The sequence below is a fragment of the Panthera onca genome, chromosome D4, assembly GCF_046562875.1.
Source record: "Panthera onca isolate mPanOnc1 chromosome D4, mPanOnc1 haplotype 2, whole genome shotgun sequence".
Taxonomy (NCBI): Eukaryota; Metazoa; Chordata; class Mammalia; order Carnivora; family Felidae; genus Panthera; species Panthera onca.
This window is the reverse complement of record NC_138351.1, coordinates 47,508,727-47,519,539: the sequence shown is the minus strand read 5'-3', so window position 1 is coordinate 47,519,539 and position 10,813 is coordinate 47,508,727. Positions and strand designations below refer to the sequence as shown.

The window sequence follows — 10,813 nt, the reverse complement described above, 5'->3', positions numbered from 1 at the left end:
ATTTACATACAACACTTACTTGCTTCTGTGGTAAGCATAATAATGGACCCCATCTTGAAAGATGTCCGTGTCCTGATCCCTGGACCCTGGGAATATGTTATGATCCAGGGCAAAGGGGCTTTGAAAATCTGAGTAGTATTAAAGGACTTGAGATGGAGAGTTTGTCAGAGAAAGCTAGGATGATGGAGGAAGGTAAGAAAAAGGTGATGTGTTAAGACTTGATCCATTCACTCTGAAGATAGAAGAAAGGAGCCCTGTGTTAAACATGTGGACAGCCTCTAGAATATGAAAACAATGGGGAAACAAATTCCTCTGTGGGATCTTCAGAGGTATGAAAGTCACCTGACACTAATTTTATCCCAAAAACACCCATGTCAGACTTCTGACCTACAGGAGTGTGAGATTCTGTATTGTTCTAGGCCACTAAATTTGTGGTAATTTGTTATAGCAGTAATAGAAAACTGACAAAACTTTATTTAGGTCTCTGGAAAACATCACCTCCTTAGACAGGCCTTTTGTAATATATGTATCTACAATAATCTTTATTCTATTACTCTAACAATTTGCCCCTCTATTTCTTCTTCTTCTTCTTCTTCTTCTTCTTCTTCTTCTTCTTCTTCCTCTTCCTCTTCCTCTTCTTCTTCTTGGAAATTTTATTTATTTGAGAAAGAGAGAGAAGGTGCAAGCACTAGCAGGGGAGGGGCAGAAGAGAGGGAAAGGGTGAATCCAAAGCCGGCATGAGCAGGGTAGGGGCAGAAAGAGAGGAAGAGAAAGAGAATCCAAAGCAGGCTCCACACTGTCAGAACCCAGCCCGACATGGGGCTCGATTTCTCGAACCCCAAGATCATGACCTGAGCCAAAGAAATCAAGAGCTGGACACATAAGTGACTGAGCCACCCAGGCACTGTGCCCCCTGCTTTTCTTCTTAATGACTAGCATTACTTAAGATTATATGATCTGTTGCCTTTCTCTCTCCCGGCCATCGTGGCAGCTGCTTTTGGTTGGGTCCCTCCCGCACCAAAGGCAGGAAGATGGTGGCTGCAAAGAAGACGAAAAAGTCACCAGAGTCCATCAACTTTAGGCTCCAACTCGTTATGAAAAGCGGAAAGTACATGCTAGGGTACACGCAGACTATGAAAATGATTAGACATGGCAAAGCGAAACTGGTCATCCTTGCCAACAACTGCCCAGCCTTGAGGAAAGCTGAAATAGAAAACTACGCCATGTCGGCCAAAACTTGTGTTCATCACGACAGTAGAAATGATACTGAATTGGGCCCAGCATGTGAGAAATACTACAGAGCGTGCACAGTGACGATTATTGATCCAGATGAGTCTGGTATCAGTCGAAGCACACCAGAACAGACTGGTGAAAAGTAAATCACGCAGAATTTTTCTTTATTAAGACCAGAGCTTGTTAGAAAACAAAACAAAATTATATTACTTGTTTATTGTTTTTCTCTCTCTTCAACAACATAATATGAGCTCAGTGAAGGTGGTGAATTTGTTTATGATTCTGGACGCCACCCACAACCTTGAACAACGTCATGCACATGCTAAGTGGCACTCAAAATAATATTGCACGAACGAATGAATGAATGAATGAATGAATGAATTTCAATTACATAAGGATGAGTGCCAGGTACTCTAGTGGTGTATAACAAGATAAACCACCTTCTGAAGGTTCCGCAAAAGTGTCTTGGGGTTCAGTAAATTTTAAACTGCTTTGAGTATTTTAATTATGTATTTATAAGCTATCCTCCACAATGGATTATTAAGCTAATGACAGAGACTTGGTTTTATCTGCCCCTGTATCCCCTGCCCACAGTAGGCTGTGAGGAAATGCTTGTTAAATGAGTGTGCACTTGCTTGACAATATTTGAGGCAGTCACAGAGGACGTTGATAAATGTTTGTGTTTCAGCTGAACATTACTACCTTCATAATGGATGAAATAGCTATGCTGTTTTCTGCTACTGATGATGAGACATAAGCTGGTTGAAAAAGGACATTTTTCCAGAATGGACAAACACATCATTATATCAATGTCAATAAGGAAAGAGAGAGAGAGAGAGAGAGAGAGAGTACACCCAATTCAGACAAGCACTCATTTTTTTCTCTTGAAAACAACACCAAAGTTATTTGTTTCAATATTTTTTCAAAGAAGGAATCCAAGTTTTTCATAAAAGACCAAGAAGTAAAATGAGGTGTGTTAAGGCCAGACTGAACGCATATAAACTGACTCTCTAGTAACCATCTGGTTAACACTTTTCTGGAACAGTTGCCAATAAGTGGACTCTTTTTCTTAGAAAGGTGTTTGGGATCACTGTGACCTGATTCTGGGCCCTTCTGGGCCATGTGCGTTAGGTATTTACTTTTGCAGATTTTCTTCCATCACACTGCCAGGCTCCATGTTACTGATGGGCTAAATGCTGGGCTCTGCGTCTGAGCAATTGCTCCTGTTCTTCTGCCTCCTCATTCCCACTCTTCTTGTTCTTTTTCCATTTACTATTTACTATAATTTCTACGCTCCATGGTAGACATGTGCTTGTTAATTACGCCAGAAGAGAGCTCACTGTCTATTTTGACCATGCATGGCAGTCATTAGCAAAATTAACTGGTTTGCATTGACTTGATACTGTTTTGTTAATCACGTGTTTTGTGACTTATGTTCTCTGATGACACCATGTGGCTGTCCTTGGGTCTGTGCTATTTGTATTCAACACAAAACAAAAAAAAATCATTTTTAAAAGCACCAACAAATTCCCTCCAATGTGTGGCATATGTAATCATTTTGAAGTCACTTTGGGCATTTTTACAACCATGATGCAGTTACTTAGATATTTTATATACCAAGATTTTTGTAATTATTTATTTTATTGGTTTTGGAATATCTATAAAAATAACGTTTTATCTCTCAAATGTCAAGGGAACAGGGAAGTTGAGAGAGCCTATTTTATTTTAGTAGACAGGCTCTGAAATGAACTCACAGGAGAACATCTTGGGTGTCCAGTTGATTCCTGGGACTTGAACAAATATTCATTTCACAGAAATGAAACCTGAATTAAAGATCTTAAAAGACAGGAAATATAATTTCCCATCTGGTCTGATCAGACACTATTCTTTACAAATAGGCAAAGTAACCCCATTAAAATATAGTTAGAGCATGTTATTCTTCTGCCGTCTGAAGGCTGACCAGTTCACTCACAATAACAGCCTACATGACTTTGAATGTTATGTGCCCACCCCTGCCTCCATCTGTCTTGCCCTTACATATGTGACCTTGTTTCTTACCACTCACCCCAGCCGCGCTGGCCTCAGGGACATGTGAATACACTAAGCTGGATCTCCAGTGAGGGATGTGTATTTTCTGTTCTTACTGCACACATTTCTCACTAAGATATTTTCTCACTCCCATTGATGTCATGTCTCTGGACAAATGTCACCTTATCTGGGAGACTTTCTTTACATGAAATAAGTACACAACTTCATATGATTTATCTCACAAGGATGTAAGTTTTCTTTTAAAACCCCTTTCTGAGGTAGCTTTCACAAAAAATAAAATGTATGATTTTAATCATATAATTTCATACAATTTGATTAATGTATACATCTTTATAATCATCAGTATAATCAAAATGTACAAGATTTCATCACTTCTCAAAAAGTCCTCTTCTGACCAGGGGTGCTCAAACTCCCACTTCGGGACCAGGCCCACTGATCTTCCTGATAACGTAGATTAGCGTTCCCTATTCTAGAAATGAATACTAACGGATTCATACAGTAATCGCTCTCTTGTATCTGGCTTCTTTTCCTCAACATGTTTTTGAAAGTCATCCATGTTATTTGTGTACCAGTAATTTGTTCTTTTTATTGCCAAACAGAATTCCATTGTATGGATTTACCACAATTTATTTATTCATTCATCTGTTGATGGGTATTTCAATAATTCCAGATTTTCACGGTCATCAATAATACTATTACGAACATTTGTATACAGATCTTTCCATGGACATATATTATCCTTTTCCTGGGTAAAAGTGGAATTGATCAGTCATATGATAATTATACATTTAACTATTATTTAATTAAACTATTTATTTTGACATATAGAGTCACATAAAATTATAAGAAATAATACAGAGATATCCCAAGTACCTTTTAGTAAATTTCTCCCAATGGTAACTACGATACAATATACAACCAGGAAATTGACAATGATATAATCCATAAATCTTATTCACATTTCACCAGCTTTAAATGTACGTGTGTGTGTGTTTATGTAGTTTTATATGATTTTATCAGTTTCAGGTATGTGTTTCTACCACCATATTCAAAACAAAACACAGCTCTATCATGACAAGGATCTTTTTTGCTGCCCTCTATGATAAAAACCACCTTCCTGGGGCGCCTGGGTGGCTCAGTGGTTAGGCGTCCGACTTCAGCTCAGGTCGACCTTGCAGTCCGTGAGTTCGAGCCCCTCATCGGGCTCTGGGTTGATGGCTCAGAGCCTGGAGCCTGCTTCCGGTTCTGTGTCTCCCTCTCCCTCTGCCCCTCCCCCGTTCATGCTCTGTCTCTGTCTCAAAAATAAATAAACGTTAACATTAAAAAAAAAAAATTTAAAAAAAAACCACCTTCCTTCCCTAATCTCAATGTCTATCTGATCCTTAGTAACCACTAATCTGTTTTCCATCTAAATAATTTTGTCATATTGAGAATATTATATAAATAAATCCATGGAGTATATAACCTATTGATATTGTTTTTTTCTCTCTGTATAATTCCCTTAAGATTTACTCAAGTTGTTGGACCACCTGGGTGGCTCAATCGGTTAAGCGTGTCAGGTCATGATCCAAAGCTGGTTCATGGGTTCAGGCCCCATGTTGGGCTCTGTGCTGACAGCTCAGAACCTGGAGCCTGCTTCGGATTCTGTGTCTCCCTCTCTCTCTGCCCCTGCTCCACTTGCACTCTGTCTGTCTCTCTCAAAAATAAAGAAACATTAAAAAAAAAAAAAAAGATTCACTCAAGTTGTTGCTTATGCCAATAATTTGTTCCTCTTGATTGCTAATTAATATTCCAATTGTGGTATGGATGCACCACAGTTTCACCACTTACAGAAGAACATGGGAATTGATTCCCGTTTGTGTTTATTATGGATAAGACTGTTAAGAATGCTTTTGTGTAAATATAGTTTTCATATCTCTGAGATAAATGCTAAAGAATGCAATTGCTGAGTCATACATGGTAGTTGAATGTTTTATACGAAATATCAAATTGTTTTCCAGAGTGGCCTTAGCATTTTGTCCTCCCATGAACATTGTATGAGTGATCCAATTTCTCCGTATCTTCCCCAACATTTTTTAAAAATTTAGCCATTTGGATAGGCATGCAGAGCTATTCTACTGTGGCCTTAATTTGCATTTGGCTGATGGTAATGCTGAACATCTTTTTATGTGCTTATTTGTCATCTGTATATCCTCTTCAATAAAATGTCTGTGTATGACTTTTGCTCATTTTCTATTTGGACGGTTAATCTTATTGTTGAGATTTTTTTTTTTCTGTGTATACTCTAGGTCCCAGTCTTTTTTTGGATACGTGGCTTACAAATATTTTCTCAGTCCGTAGCTTATTTTCTTCATACTTTTAACAAGGTTTTTGGCAGAGCAAATGTTTTAAGTTTTGATGAGATCCAATTTATTAGTTCTTCTTTTTATGGGTAATGCTTTTGATATCAAGTTTAAGAGCTCTTTGCCTAGCCCCAGAACCTGAAAGTTTCTCTGATTTTTTTTCTAAAAGTTTTACAGTTTTACATTTTACATTTAAATCTGTGATTCATTCTGAGTTATCTTTTGTATAAAGTGTGAGGATTAGGTCATGGATTTATCTTTTTTTGTTGTTTTCATTTATCTTTTCTCTTTTATTTTCTTTACTTCCAACATTGTTCTTCTTCAATATTGTATTGGCCATTCTGGGTCTTTTATCTCTCCACATAAATTTTAGAATCAGTTCCTTGAACCTCTTGCACTGTTGGTGGGAATGCAAATTGGTGCAGCCGCTCTGGAAAGCAGTGTGGAGGTTCCTCAGAAAATTAAAAATAGACCTACCCTATGACCCAGCAATAGCACTGCTAGGAATTTATCCAAGGGATACAGGAGTACTGATGCATAGGGGCACTTGTACCCCAATGTTTATAGCAGCACTCTCAACAATAGCCAAATTATGGAAAGAGTCTAAATGTCCATCAACTGATGAATGGATAAAGAAATTGTGGTTTATATACACAATGGAATACTACGTGGCAATGAGAAAGAATGAAATATGGCCTTTTGTAGCAACGTGGATGGAACTGGAGAGTGTGATGCTAAGTGAAATAAGCCATACAGAGAAAGGCAGATACCATATGGTTTCACTCTTATGTGGATCCTGAGAAACTTAACAGAAACCCATGGGGGAGGGGAAGGAAAAAAAAAAAAAAAAGAGGTTAGAGTGGGAGAGAGCCAAAGCATAAGAGACTGTTAAAAACTGAGAACAAACTGAGGGTTGATGGGGGGTGGGAGGGAGGGGAGGGTGGGTGATGGGTATTGAGGAGGGCACCTTTTGGGATGAGCACTGGGTGTTGTATGGAAACCAATTTGACGATAAATTTCATATATTGAAAAAAAAAAAAGAATCAGTTCCTTGATATCTACAAAACAACTTGCTGGGATATTTGTTGGGATTGCACTGAATCATGGATCAAGTTGGAAAGAACTGACATCTTGACAATATTGAGTCTTCCTATGCACATGAAATATTTCTCCATTTATTAAGTTCCTTCATTTCATTCATCAGAGTTTTATAGTTTTTTTCATATATGTCTTGCACATATTTTGTTAGATTTATACCCAAGTATTTCATTTTTTGTAGCTAATGTACATGATATTGTGTTTTCAATTTCAAATTCTACTTTTCCATTGTCGGTATATAAGAAAGCAATCGCCTTTTGCATACCTTGTATCCCGCAAATTTGCTATATAATTGCTTATTATTTTAGGAGCTATTTTTTTTAATTCTTTTGAATTTTCTATATAGATGATTATGTCATCTGTGAACAGACAGTTTTATATCTTCCTTCCCAGTTTGTATACCTTTTATTTGCTGTCTTGAATATTGTATTGGCAAAAATTTTTATTATGATGTTAAAAAAGAGTGATGACAGAGGAAATCCTTGCCTTCTACCTAATCTTAGTGTGAAAATTTCAAGCTTCTCACTATTGTATGATGTTAGCTATACGATTTTTGCAGATAGTTTTTATCAGGTTGAGAATATTCTCCTCAACTCCTCGTTTACTTAGAGTTTTTATCATCAATGGAGATTAGCACTACTATCTTTTTAGATTATCGTATTGTCTTCTAACTTGTCTTCCTACCATTCTTGATCCTCTTTAATCTATTTTTAAAATAAGTGCAGGGGTGCTTGGGTGGTTCAGTTGGTTGGGCATCCGACTTCAGCTCAGATCACGATCTCAGGGCTCGTGAGTTCAATCCCTGCGTCGGGCTCTGTGCTGACAGCTCAGAGCCTGGAGCCTGCTTCAGATTCTGTGTCTCCCTCTCTCTCTCTCTCTGCCCCTCTCCAGCTCGTTCTCTCTCTCTCTCAAAAATAAATACACAATAAAAAATAAAATAAAATAAGTGCAGAGCGATATTGGTAACATTTATATCAGAACTCATTAATCAATACACCCCAATAAATTCCCCTCTCAGAGAAAATCCAAACACCTTACAATGACCTACCAAATCCTATATGATCTGGTCCTCTCCCCTAGTCTTACAAGACTTTGATCTCATATCTTTTTACTTTTCTAGCACATTCTAATCTAACATCACTGATAGCCTTTCAGTTCTTCAAGTATTTCAGCCATTCTATTTACTCAGGGCCTTTGCCCTCAGTGTTCCCTATGCCCAGAATGGCATTAAACCAGACACCTGCTTGGCTTCAGATTTTTACATCAGATTTTCCCTGAAGCACTTCTGGCCATCTCTCCTACCCCCAATCTTTGCAACCTTGTCTCTTGTTTACTTTTTCCCTTTTGTCACCTTCATTGCCTATGTGCCACACGTGTCCATGACCTATTGCCACAATAATGCTGCATAACAAATGACCACCAAGACTCAGTGGCATACATGAGTCTGTGGGTGGCCCAGATAGCTCTGCTGATTACTACTCGACTCAGTGTTCTTGGCTAAGCTAACTCATCATCCAAGGTCTACCTTTGGTTTGGATAGGCGCATCTTAGTCTAGGATGGTGTCTCAGCTTATTCTCACGGGAGAAGAAATATTCAGAGACAGAGTAGAAATGTACAAGACATCTTTGGCCAAGGTGTGGAACCATCACACTGTCACTTCCAACACATTCTGTTATCCAAAGCAAGTTTAAAAACTAGCCTGTATTCAAGATGTGTGCAAAGCCACACTGCAAGGAGGCTTAGATAGAGTAAGATAATTAGTTAAAGTCAAAAAATCTGGTCAATCTGCCACATTTCATGATTATTAATATACTTTGCTTATCACCTTCTGCCTTTACAGAACATAAGCTCTAAAAGTTTAGGCAAGAGTTTTGTCTATTTTATTAAATGCTTTATCCAAAATGCCTATCATTTTTTTTGGCACACAGAAGGAATTCAATAATTATTTGTTGCATAAGTGGATAAACGGAGACCTCTTTGATCTACAACCTTAAACACCTTTACAGAGACTGTAAGCTCTTGGAGGGCAAATACTCTGAAATCATTTTTTTTTTTAATTTTCAACACTTGAAACAAAGGAAGGCATATAAAGGGTATGGAGTAAATTTTTTTTGGATAAACAAATGAGTAATAAATGAGTAGGTCCTAGATGCGAAATGAAATGAAAGGGAAATCTTCTAATGGTATTAGTTTGTTCTTTTAGATGAATTTTTCCAAGTGTTCTCTTCCGATTTTAAATAACTTTTTGGAAATAGTCTTTCTTTTTTTTTTTTTTTTTTTTTTTTTAGGGGTGAATGGATTCCTTTTATTTAGAATTAGATGAATATTTAGATAGGGGAGCCCTGTCACTGTATGTACAGGTGACCATAAGATGTGACTTAAGGAAACACGCCTATACATACATTGTATGTAAATGAGGCTTGTGCTCCTCCTGGAGCAGAGATTTTAGTATTATAATGAGGTAAAGGTAAGTCATTCTAGAGGTCACTCCATGGTCCATCTGCTCAAGCATGAGTTGGGGGTTAAGTTCAAACTGGTCTAGGTGTCCTGGGCAGTCATTACTGCTTGAGGAGTAGTTTGGTTTCCATCAGAGGATGTTATGCCCATGGGTCTGGAAATAGTCTTTCTAATACAGAATGGAGGTCATGGCTTTTGAAATCATTATGGCAGTCTTCAGGTGTATTTGGCATATAAGATTAGAAAGAAGCATCTGCATAAAGCTATGAAGAAAAAACATGAACATTAAGATGTGTTATGTCCACCTAACTGTGGAGATTAACATAACTGTAGAAATTAAACTATGATTTGGGTTGAGGACTATATCATAAGTTTCATTATGATTAGCATGACTTTCTCATGATTGACTTTACCATCAAGGTTTTGCCAAACTTCCAGACAGAAGAGCCTACTGGTTTTATTTAAATCCAGTTTCAATTAAATCCAGAAGTATCATTACTTCTACTCTAAAATTACCCCAGAGATAATCTCAATCTTATTCACTCTTTGACTCTCATGTTAAAGGACGCAGTTTGGAAAAAGTATACTTAGAATATTCCTGCATCTTTATCTTCTTGAGAGGTAGATAATTTTTTTATAGAATGGTTTTAAAATCCAAAGTGTTAGAGCCATGTGCACTTCATAAAAGGCTCACTGAGCCATGCATTCTTGATTTCTATACTTCTATATTTATGTACTTTTATATATATGTACCATACTTTCATAAAATGCCTATTTTAAAAACTATATTTATGTGTATAATCTTACTTAGGGAAATTAAAACACTTGAGAAATACTACATCAAATTTTGAAACCAATAGAAACATAGATCTGTTCTAATTCCTATACCTCATAAAATCTATTTATCAATCTGGACTTTCTTATATTAAATTAAGAACTTGAATACATTTTCAAACATGCCCTACTTTTTAAAAAAAGAGACTTAATCTCCTTTCCTCTGAGTGCTATCTTGGCTTCCCACATCTCCTCTTAGCCTCTTCTTCAGCCTAGTGAAAAGGTTTGTGGTATAATTTATAGATTTCTTCATAAACCCAGCTACTTTTTCCTACCATAATAAGGAACAGAAATTAAATCAAAAGTTCATTATTGGGACACACTCGTTTTATTCTTTGTACTACCTGCATTTAATTCTCATAAATGCTGATATATTTACATTTTGTAAATCCACATTCTACATTATTTGAGGATAATTTGTATATATTCCCCATACATTTCAAAATCAGTTTGTCAGGGTGGGGGAAAACACAATACGACACATAGGATAAAACACTAGAGATGACTCCAGTGTGATAATATTTAAAATAGTTATTGTCCATAGCTATATAAATATCTCTCAGTGAGAGACTAAATGATTGGCCATGTAAAAGTGCTGATGAGAATCACCGCATATAGAAGTTAGTTTTAACTGACTGCCAATGTTTACTTTAAAGTTGTAAAAAGGCAGAGTTTCAGGAGTGAATTCAAAAAGGGCTGAATTCATTTGACTGCACTGTTTCAATGGCATAAACATGCAACCTCTTATTCAGGCCAATAGCTAAGTTCTCATTTCACGAGTTAGACATTCCAAGACAAA

The 10,813-nt window shown here is 37.0% G+C and overlaps 1 pseudogene; it reads left to right on the top strand.

Moving 5' to 3' along the window:
- Positions 1-1,031: 1,031 nt before the first annotated feature.
- LOC132663848 (large ribosomal subunit protein eL30 pseudogene) lies at positions 1,032-1,379 on the top strand (annotated as a pseudogene).
- The last annotated feature ends 9,434 nt before the right edge of the window (positions 1,380-10,813 follow it).